This window comes from Leptinotarsa decemlineata, unplaced genomic scaffold (assembly GCF_025532065.1).
Source record: "Leptinotarsa decemlineata unplaced genomic scaffold, Ldec_3_MD MMD2_tig00003798_RagTag_RagTag, whole genome shotgun sequence".
Lineage (NCBI taxonomy): Eukaryota > Metazoa > Arthropoda > Insecta > Coleoptera > Chrysomelidae > Leptinotarsa > Leptinotarsa decemlineata.
The window spans coordinates 243,841-255,967 of record NW_027412596.1 but is presented as its reverse complement, the minus strand read 5'-3'; the positions used below and the strand labels follow the sequence as shown (position 1 = coordinate 255,967).

Here is a 12,127-nt window from a genome sequence, read left to right as displayed (position 1 = left end):
ACGATTGAAGAGAGGTGTTAGAACTTTCATTGACACTGGAATGGACTATTTCGGCCCAATTATGGTGAAGATTGATAGGAGATGCAAAAAAAGATGGGATGGGCTATTCACATGCTTGGCTGTTAGATATATCCATCTAGAAATTGCACATAGTCTAAGTAGCGATTCCACGATTCGAGCAATACTAAGAATATTGGCTAGAACAGGACAACCTCAGGTGATATTCTGTGACAACAGAACAAATATGAGGTGCTGAACACGAAATTCGCCAAGCTATGGAAGAAATAGATCGAACAGCGATTATTGATTCTTTGTCATCAAGAGATATTAGCTTTCAATTTATTCCACCGTCTGCTCTTCACATGGGTTAGGTTGATGGGTTCAGTAAAAATTGTCATCGGCAAAGTTCTATGACTCATCTCTGAAAGAAAAAACTTCACGAACCCTTTTTGCGGAAGCGGAGAAAATCGTTAATTCCCGTCCATTGACAAAAGTTTCGATGGATTCAGCTGATGCGGAAACACTTACTGCGCATCATTTTTTGATCGACTCTTCCAATGGAGAAGATGATTTGATACCAATCAATCCAGATGCGAATACTCTGAGAAGAGAATGGAAAATTTCTTGAATGCTGATAAATTCGTTTTGGTTTCGCTGGACAAGAGAATATCTGCCAACCTTGTCGAAGCGAAGTAAATAGACTAATGACTGCAATTTCATAGCACTCAATGATATAGTCATTCTGGTCGACGATCGAGTACCACGCTATAAGTGGAAATTAGGCAAAATAACAGCTGTTCATCTAGAAGTTGATGACAGAATTCGAGTTGTCGACGTAAAAACGTCTACTGCGGAATATAGGCACCCAGTCACGAAAATTTGCAGATTGAAGTTAGAGGAGAAGTAATTCCTCCAGCACCAGCGGGGGGAGAATGTTATTTTAATTTATTCATTTTTTTTTAGTTTGTCTTTGATTTGTTGATAATATGACCCTGTAGATAACAAAAAAAATGGTTTGGATATAGTTACCAATAATTTGTCAAAAGAAAAGTCAATAGAAGTTGATCCCTACTGAAAGTAGGATTCAGTTGGCATTTTCGAATTTGATTATAATTATCAATGAAACAACACTAACTTCAAAAGTATATCACAAATACTCAATCTGTATTGTCAGATATCGTCTATCGAAATGAAGAAGATGAAATATAAATACGTTTATCCACCATCATTCACATAAGGAAAAAAACTTCAACATTAATTTCACTATTGATTTATTAATTGATGGAATATTTCGTTATCATGCAATATTAGAAATATCCGTGAAATGTGAAAATAAAAATGTAAAAACTTAATCATACATTGAATTACACAGCCAAACACAATGTACTTGTAACCCAACACCAGGCAGCGCTGTGTTTGGCATCTGTAATTCAACCAGTTACGTTTACGTTGCAATGAATGCTGCAGTGAAAGACAGAGAACATATTATCTCGTCGGGTGCGGGGATGTTGAAGCTTGACTTTGCAACTGACCGCATTGAGGAGTCTCGTTTGTCTTTGATATTCGACGACTCAGTTCTTTGTCCATTCCATAGATGACGTCTTCGTGAAGCAGCTTACTGTCGCCTTCGATTCTTTGATAATCATGCATGCATATTTTCAAGAATCTAATTTGATATGGTCAATCAGTAATGAATAACTTGAAAAATGTTCACATCGCGCTGTTGTGATTAGGAAAATGATAGTTACACTATTGTTAACGTACGAAAAAAACAGGTTGATACTTTGATTTGAAGGCAATTTCATTTTCTGTATGACGTTTTTTCCATTTCGCATTTTCATGTATTCAATTTACAACAATAAGGAGAGACGTTTATAACTAATCAAATATGTTTTTTCTGCTATGTAGATTCGTTCTCTACATAAAAATTGTTTTATTCTGTTTCCGAGAATATTTTGTGAAAGAAATTTAATATACCTACAATATATGTGTTTTTTAAATGATGATTTTTCCATTCGAATGATGAAGAACTTCATATACTGGAAAAACAGACCCTATCATTAATATAACCACAGAAATAACCCAATTCGCTGATGACACTACTTCATTTTGGCATTGCAAGAATGAAAGGGAACTGCATGATTTGATCAGCATGGATATTATAAAAATAAAAGACTGGTGTGATGCTAATCTCTTGTCATTTGATATCTCAAAAACTAGCATAATCACCCTCAAGTGCTTCACAATAGATATCTACCTGGGTACTCAATTAATAGAAAACAAAATGTCAGCAAAATTTCTTAGATTACAATTCCATAAAAATTTGGATTTTGAAGATCACATTAATAACCTATGTAAAAAAAATTCATCAGGATGCTTTGCAGTCAGAGTATCAGTAAATGAATTGTGCAGTAATATGGCAAAAAATGTGTACCTTGCTCTTAAAGATTCCCGTCTGAGATACGGTATCTGTTTTTGGGGAACATGTTGCCAATACATGTTTGATAGGGTGTTTGTACTACAAAAAAGAGGAGTTAGAAATATGTGTAGAGTTGGATTCAGGGATTCCTGTAGACCTTTATTCAAAAGGCTGTCTGATGCAAAAAATATAGGACGGACATTTTCGCTGCACCATTATAGCATTTTCTTTTGCCATGCATTATGTCATCCTTATCAAATGCCATTTTTCTTTCAAGGTGTAGCTTATGTTTCACTTGGTCAACTTGAACCATATTCAACTTACAGTACTTAATCATGAACTGAAGCGAGTTATACTAATATTTTTTTATTCAAAGGATGAATTCACATCATATAGATAACCGGGTGTTCATGTTTTTCATATGTGGACCGTAATAATGCCTCACCGATCTCTGAAAAGGAAAGAAGGAATTAGTGGTGTAGTAGAATATTTATTATGTTTCTTACCTACCTTTAAGATGTCATATAATTGTACTCTATAAGGTAGAGCACACAAAACTTTCATAAATGCACTACTGGTAGGATTCCTGTAAATCAAAAGAGACAATTTTACGTGATGTGTATAAGTAATTCTATTACAAAATTGTACTATATATTGTTACATTTACTCACTTGTTACTGAAGACTATAATAACTTTAGTTATCATGCATTGATATATCTGTATATATTTTCATCGTTATATTTATGTATTTTCAAGCCTTGGATCGTCTATTTGCGCTGGTGGTGGACTTGAATATTTTCATCTGTCATCAGAAAATAAACAATTGGATATCGACCTCTAACTTTCAATCAGCTGAAGGATATTTTCTTTCATGTTCCGAGAACAGATCGGTTAATGTGTTCTGTTCTCATCATCCTTCCACACTCGGTGCGTTCGTTGTTTATTCAACATTACGAAACGTGAATCTCTAGACATGCCATCTGGCGGGTCGAAACAACTACTCTTTTTTTCTAGTAGTCCTTTTGACATCAGGTAAAAGTACTTGGCATTGCAGTTTTCGTCATTTTAAAACATCCATATATATGTGTATATATAAATTTTATTATTTCCAGTTCAAATCTTAACCTGTCCGAAAATAATGAAACTCAAGGTACTTTGTCTGACGTCACCGTTTCGACGTGAAAAACAGACTCAGAATGTGTGCCAGTCAGAATGCGCTGTAGGTTGATTTTTAGGAAGTTTTCTTTGAAATGAAAAAGGAAGGTCCTCTTTTTGGATGGCCGGCGTGACTTCAGAGTGGCGACCCATAAGCACTGGTTTCCTTTGTGAAATTTTTCTTTTGCGATGAGGATATGCTCGCACAGATTATGATTTTGTTGTTTAGTTTGTTTCTGTTGAGAGCAAGTTTATCCTCTAAACCCGATAGGTATGTAATTTCAGTATTCAAATCTTGCAAGCTTCCCTTCGCCATCTTGCTTTATTTTTTGTATGTTGAAATTGGTTGTAACTAAGCCTATTTCACAGGGTTTTTCCGTTTGGGCTTGATGATCTTTACTCACTATAATTTGAGAAGAAATGATCCATTCCTGGAGTTTCCTTTTTCGAGTCTGATTTCAAAAAGTCCAGCACGGGTACCACGAGGTCCTGTTCAACAGCTTCCTGTTGTAATTGTACCGTATCAGTACTTTCAACCGTAGCAGTGTCCCAAACTCTGTAGATGTATCCCAGGTCCGATGTATAGTTCTATTGAAGTATTCAGAATGCAGGTTCCATTGCAAGGCAGATTTGATTCCACCAATATCAGCTGATATGTTTGAACCTAGTCTTCACTTCACAGCTGGAAGTAAATCCACCAGGCACCCTGTTTGGCACATCCACCATACACGACCACCACCACCAATATACCGTCTAAGGCAGAGCTGATTCTGAAGCTCTTTGAAAGGTATAACATTCTATTATTTTTATTCATCATCCATGTAATGGACAAAACATATTCGTTCATAATTATCTTGGGTAGTGTCCCAGATTTTGTATATAACTTATCATCATTCTACGCCATAAACAAACATTATTGTAGTAATAAATTATTGTTATAGATTTTGACTTCCATTTCATAAGGCTCTGTCATTCTCAATATTTTGTTTTCTGGATTTCATAAAATCAAATTTTTTTTGTACTATCAGACGATATTGAGTTCAGACTTGAACCCATGCCCAATGCCGCCAGACGAAGAGCTGCCGTTCGCTGTGTGTATATATAAGTAAAATTTATGCCACACCATGACGAAATACCAGAAATAAGCTCAATATAGGTATACCGATTCCAATATCATAAAAAATTGAGAGGTCTTTCATATGTAATGAAAGAAAATGTTTAACCATTTGCCAATAGAGATCAAAGGCATAACATGTACCACTAAATTATGAAAAAAAAACTTCTGATTTCAGAGGCCATTTATTATCTAGATGAATTCTATTCAGACAGAAATTTAAATTATGTAAACAATTAATTTTAATCATTGTGTTTCAGTACCTACTGGTATTTAAACTATGTGATATTTTAACAATTTGTTCGATGTTTACAATCAGCTCTGAACTATATAGTTGACAATGTTTACGAAGTTGATACTCAGTTTCATTTTCTATGCATTTACTTTCATATTTGTACGCTTTATAGTTTTTATATTCTTATACTTACATTTATGTGTTGGATGAGAATATTCATTATTATTATTATTTATTTCAATATGTAGCATATATATTATTACGTTCTGACTACATTTTCACCCCAAAATTCTGAAATCACCAAATGTTCAAATTTCAAACACTACTTTTAATTTGTATAACTTATATTCTTTAAAATAATGAAACTTTGACTATGATATTTTATCTTCGACAATATCTATCAAGTTATGTATCTTATATTTCTTAGAATAGTAACACTTTGTCATCTTTGACAATAATGTATATTTTGATTTGATTTTATTTGATATCCCTAATTTCTCTCGAGAGGTTAAAGTTAATTAAAAAGTGTTCACGATGAAATCAACTCCAGGATAACTGCAATAGTGGAAAAAGTTGGGAACATCGCAAAAAACGAAATTCATCAGGTACGGCAAGAGTTTCCTTGGAGGCGAATCGGTTGAAAAGGTATCATGAAATCGCCTTCGGTCTCTCTCCATTGAAGGCATACAAAACATAATTATGAAGAGTGGGTTTGTTATCATCAACAATAGTAGTATAAGCACAGCTTACTTACTATAAGCTGTGGTATAAGTTGAGTCAATTGTTCTTTCGCACCTTTAGACTCATTCAGACTTCTTGCATACTTGGTAATTGGAGATTGGAAAAAACTCGAAAGACTGAAATTCACTTTTGATTCATTATACTTACTGTGAAAGTTTTTCAAAAATAAGTATTATTTCAAGTATTCGTAAGTTAAATAGCAATTGGAGAAGTTACTTTTTCCTTATATCGGAAAGAAATAATTGTGAATGACCTGCACATCTCAAACATATTTCGGCTGATGACAGTCATCACATGTAATAAATTGTTAGTGTCGAAATTATTTTTCACTCCGTATCTTTGAAACAAAGCGCCCTATCAAAAATCATCAAAGAACAAAATATCCCCAAAATAGTTTGAGGAAGAGTCCCTTGAATTTTTGCCGCATGTTTAATGAAGACCCTGTATAATACACACAAAACACCTACAGAGGAATGAAATTTCATCACAAAGGGTATTAGAAATTCTATCGCACGTGGTGTGCAAGTCTCCAATATGCTATTATCGTGTGCGGATAACTGCATTCTTTCCATACAGATAACTGAGCTCGGTTGCGCTAGACTAACACAGACATAAAATTGCTGGTATTTTATCCGACTACGAAAACAAATTCGACTTAGTTAGCAATTGAAGTACATTCAGCACTTTTTTGTTTGATGAAACTAGTTTGAGGCTGAGCAAATATGTCTTCAATTAGACAAGAGTCTATGTTCACAGAGTGAAATTTAATATTTTCAATTTCACTTTTCTGTAACATTTTTCTGGCAGCACATATCATTTACGTGTTTGTGTGAGTATTTGATGGAAATCAATCATTCAGGTTGACTTTTTGCCTAATTTGCATGCATCTCATACAGTGAGTCTCTATCAAGACTTACAGAACCAGTGTAACTTGGACGCATGTAAATATCTGTCAACTAGATTAATATGACAAAATATATATTTTCAATATGAGTGGAACAGAAACGTAAAAATTCACTTGGGAAAACAGACGAAAAATACTATGAGTATATAGGGACTATCTGACAATAGAACAGGCATTAACTCAGAATGATTACATAGGAACTCACTGAAATATTTCGACACACAAAATAAAATTAGATATTATCTACATGCAGTGCAACAAAGAGACAGCACATCTCGTCATGTGTTATGGAAACTATGCGAATTGGGTGAACTACACCCAATTCAAACCTATTAAATATTTTCCTAGAAGTTCTATTGTAATGTAATTGTTTTTCTAAAATCTGACTGTTTTACCAGATTCAATAATTTATTTAATAAGTTTTGTGATTACCTACTGTTGTACAAAGACATTGTAGAATAGTTTGATGTACCAGTAACGAAACCATGTATCATGTAGCGAAACGCATTCTAAATAAAGTTCAGTGTTTTATTCTTGGATATGGAATATGAAATATGTGGTACGATCAATGTTGTTGAGTACGCAGCTACTTCAAACTTAATTTATTACAGAAAATATGGATCATCCACTTCATTGGCATAATGTTGATTGAATATGATGTTACATTTCTTTGTCTGTGAAATGAAGTTTCTATTTTATTAGGCTGGTCCAAAGGTGTACCCTGAAGAACTGAGGAAATTAGAGCATACCGTACACTAGCTGATTGGACACTCAGGATTAACAGCGATGAAAAAGTGGAGTATGTTAGAGACGCATTAAAAGCTCCTTGGCTAGTACTAAAATGTATGGTACATCAAAAGATCAAAAAAGTGTTGATCAGAAAGATGAGGAGTACTGGGAAGACCTGAAAAAGAAACTGGCTTCAATACAGAGGTGTCGGCTCAGAAGAATAATAGTGCTACACATCTGATATTGTTCAATTGCAGGATACTTGAACAAATTAGGATTATATGATGAATGAGTCACCAACAGGCAGTGTGACGAAACATTTTCATGTGAATATTTAATTGCAGGATCATAGTTCAAAACCAACCTAATGTAATCCAGAATGACAAATATCGACAAAAAAATAAGTGGAAACTGGTGAAGCAAAGAAAATTCATGAAATGTCTGTCTTAAAAAAATGGTAAGACAGTAAATCCATGAAACATTAGTGTTTCACGGAGATTTATAAGACACAAGCAAGTCAGATAAATCCTGAGTAGTGAATAAATCGTAATGAATGAATCGTATTGAATAAAAGTGAAATCGTAAGCTACTTTGATTATTATTTCAGCAATATCAGATAGAAGTAATGATCATAAGAAATTTTCATTTCATTTATTCAAAATGAAAAGTTCATGCATGAACATTATCAAGTTCATTTTATTATAATTGTGACTATATTTGACCTGTATGATGACATTTCAAGGTCATCATTTGATATTCTGAAAAGCAGCATGGGACTAAATATCTGAGACATTCATCAATATCTGAATACGGTTCGAAATGTGATTCCTCTATCATATGAAAAGACCCCTATCTGCAGTCGGATTTCATGGAAATGGATATCCCAATACTTTGTCCATGAATATACTCGTATAGTGTACGGCCCGTATTATAATAGAATACGGCAATAAGCTGAAGATTTATGATTGTTGGATGATCTATATCTACTGCAATTTGTCAGACATGTCTGGGCGAGGTTTCCGATAAGCAAATTTAGGTGTAGTTCACATCAATATTCGTCCTCCTTCATAATCATCACTACTCAATTATACAGTGGGATGAATTATATGAATAATAATTTGATGATTACCTACAGTCGACTCCAATATGAAAAAACAAAAAAATAACGGAGTTCATTAGTTCTTTTGTAACATTTTGTCACCGTCTAATGGCAATGCAGTTATCTCAATTTTTTGGCAGTGATGACAAAAGAGTTAACACATCAATAACATGTCACATAAAGTTCACCGCAAACAGGAAAACTGTATACTCGGTGTATTAGATGTGCATGTGATTGTTAAAATACTTTCTCATACATCTTTCAAAACTACTCAATTTCGGATGTGTTTTAAAGTTTCAAGTGAAGTAATTCTGAAAATCTCATTACCAGTTCATCGAAATGAAAACATGATTCCTTTATAATAACCAGAAAATAATAATTCTCAACTGAATTTGATAATTCATAAAATTGTCAATCCATAAGATACTATGAATTGTAGTTTCATCATTGTATCTGTGAAATTGAACGAAGTGAGAATATTATCAATACAACCATTCACGTATTTCAGTTTCAGAAAGTAAGTTACCTGTTGAAATGAAATTCCATTGAAATGAAATGACACAGTAAAGCTGAGATCTTTCTCTCTATTTTATTGTAACAAATTGAATTCGGACCTGTTCCAAAATTTTGTGAAGTGACCTATATAGACCTATAAGACTTTATAAGATATATGAATTTCACTAGTTCGGAGATCCATTGTCTAATATGATATAATACAGCGTGACTCACGGTCGATGGTAGGTTAGACGTTTCTGGAAAACGCAAAGCATGATTCTTCTGAAAATTTCTCCTCTCACATTTCCTTACCTGTTCTATCGATCTAGAATATTTTCAGCATTGCAGCAATGCCACTTCCATCAAAAAGTCCTAGCAACTTTATTTTTTTAAATAGAACACCCCGTATATTGATACATTTTTGGAATCGCTCTGGTATTTTGATACTTTTTTGTCAATAATGTCCTATACCTATCTCTATCTGTTTTCGAGATAAAAAATAAATTGTGCTAAATATGGTCCAAAACATAACCTTAATTGAAATTAAGTACATCAGTACTCTCAATTCATGAAAAGTTGATATTTTGATGATAGTTTGGACAAACTTGTAATATTCAAATAACACCAAGAAATCGACCCCATGTCATACAGGGCGTGCTAAAATTACTATTAGTTCCATTGTGCATAAAAGTAGTCAAAAGTTCATTTTTTCAAATGAAACCCCCTGTATATTACTCAGTAAATTGAAGGATGGTGAAAAATGCTTCAAGATGATATATCATGTCCCTATACCGAAATCGTCAAGTTTTCACAATAAAGTCGCTTCTTCTAGAAACATTATTTTTTTTTAGAATTTGGATTTAGGTAGCAGTGGAATTATCAAACGTATAGCAGTTCGGTAACTTTTATAGGTGTTTCGGTGTTTCGAATCATCTTCTGAATTGAATGCAAATATCGATTATTCAAACAAAGTTCTTATGAAATTATTTATTATACACATGAACAAAGTGATCAAATCATTGTCAGAACGTGTAAAAAATTCAACCAAATGTATCCTGAATTAACAACAATGAACGAGAGGAAGTTTGTAAGGTTACAATATAATTTCCTTAACTATGGCTCAAAGTTTCCAGTTACCAGTTACCAAAAATCAGTCATTTCTAGGTAAAAAATAAGATTTTGTGGGCTGAAACATGTGAAAGTACAGAAATAACAGAATAGGATGATTGAAAATAACAAAATTGCTAACAAAATATCACATTTCCACAATAAATGCTGAAAATGTTGTCCATTACATTCTAAACACTTTGAAATGTTTCTTTGTACGCGACTTGTGATTGCTTTTTCAATTTCCTGGGGATCCAGATATTCAATACTCCGCATCATTCGCCGTCGCAATTCTTCTTTGGTAGGCATTGGAGTACTGTATTACACTGTAAAACACCTCATAAAAAAGTCAAGTGGCGTGAGATCGGGTGATCTCGGTGGCCCATCCCACGGCCCTAAACGCCTAAGCCAACGATCGTCGAAGAGTTCGTCAAGTTTCCTGGAAATTTCCTGGGTGGAATGAGCTGGCGCTCCGTCCAGCTGAAACCACGAATTCCTATATTCCTCTAAAGGCAAATTTTCAAGAAAATCAGTTACAGTCGTCCTTAATATTTGGAGATATCTCTCTGCATTCAGTGTGTCTTCATAAATAAAAAATCCAATTTTTTTGTTTTTCAGAATACAGAAAACATTCAGGTCAAATTTTCCTTGAAAACCCATTTCTTTTGTAACATGAGGATTATGATCAGCCCAAAAATGTTTATTTCTTCTATTGAGAATACCATCCCTCGTAAATTTTTATTCGTCGCTCCAAATTATTTTTGACAAAAATTCCCGATCTTCCTGTGTATGAATCAAAAGGGATTCACAAAAATGCATTCTACGTTCGAAGTCTTCTGCTTTCAGAGCTTGAACTTTGGTAAATTCATACGGATACATTCTGTGATTTTTCAAAATTCGTTGTACTGAAGAATGTGATACACGTAAATCTTTTTCTGCACTGCGAATGGAAGCTTCTAGATATGCATAAAAATATGCCAAAACGTTAACAATATTGTCCTCATTTGAAGTAACAGGTTTTGGTAATGTTGAAGGCGCTTTTAACATGGAGCCATAGTTGAGGAAATTATTTTGTAATCTTACAAACTTCCTCTCGTTCATTGGTGTTAATTCAGGATACATTTGGTTGAATTTTCTACAGGTTCTGGCAATGATTTGATCACACTGTCCGTGTATAATAAATAATTTCATAAGAACTTCGTTTGAATAATCAATATTTGCATTCATTTTTAGCGATTTTTTGAAACACCGTCAATAACCATTTATCAATTACTTATAAAAGTCACCAAACTGTCATAAGCTTGATATTTTCACGGCTACCTAGAAATCAAATTCTTTTAAAATTGTTTTTTGTACAACTGTTATTGAAAATCTCTTTGATAGAAACACTTCAATCAGAACACCTACCAAAAAATCATTTAGAAAAGTTCACACATGCAGTTCGTGCTATTGGTAATATTGAATCCCTGTGGAGTTACTGACGATGACGAAGTAGTATTCAGTCCAACTGTAAAAAGTCCTTCATGACTAACCAATAATCCTCCTTAAAATAACGTGAGGTGGTGTATGTAGTTGTAACATGCCTTGTAATCCAAAGATCGTGTGTTCAAATCCCATGGACCCTATAATTTTTCATTTTATCAGCATTAACGTTATAGAAAAAAATTTATATGATACGTTTGTAAAAAGTGATTTTATTTTGCTCGTGAGTTTGCTCCAATTGCTGACGCTCGTTTTGCAATAATCTCCACTCACAAAATAAAATGCCACTTTAAACACTTGTAGGTAAAACGTGAATAACTATTTTTCCACAAAAACGGCTTTATTAGAAAAACTTGACGATTCAGGTATAGGGACATGTATATCCTCTTGAAGCATTTTTCACCACCTTTCAATTTATCGAGTAATATACAGAGGGTTTCATTTGAAAAAATGAACTTTCGACTACTTTTATGCACTATGGAAATTATTCAAATTTTAGCACGCCCTGTATGATATGGAGTCGATTTCTTGCTGTTATTTGAATATTTCGAGTTTCTCCAAACTATCATTGAAATATCAACTTTTCATGAATTGAGAGTACTGATGTACTCAATTTGGACCATATTTAGCACAATTTATTTTTTAT

At 33.6% G+C, this 12,127-nt stretch overlaps 1 protein-coding gene and 1 long non-coding RNA gene across 4 annotated transcripts in view; one reads left to right on the top strand and one right to left on the bottom strand.

Moving 5' to 3' along the window:
• LOC141483653 (twitchin-like) overlaps positions 1–12,127 on the bottom strand; it is a 437,930-nt gene that overhangs the window by 342,318 nt on the left and 83,485 nt on the right. The window lies entirely within an intron of this gene.
• The window catches only part of LOC141483654 (uncharacterized), a 50,581-nt gene that overhangs the window by 19,876 nt on the left and 18,578 nt on the right, over positions 1–12,127 (top strand). Inside the window, exon 4 of one of the 3 annotated variants that reach the window (XR_012466207.1) lies at positions 2,796–2,943. The exons of the other annotated variants lie outside the window; for them this stretch is intronic. This is a non-coding gene — a long non-coding RNA (uncharacterized lncRNA). Of the gene's footprint in view, positions 1–2,795; positions 2,944–12,127 lie in introns of those variants that run through there. 3 annotated transcript variants of the gene reach the window in all.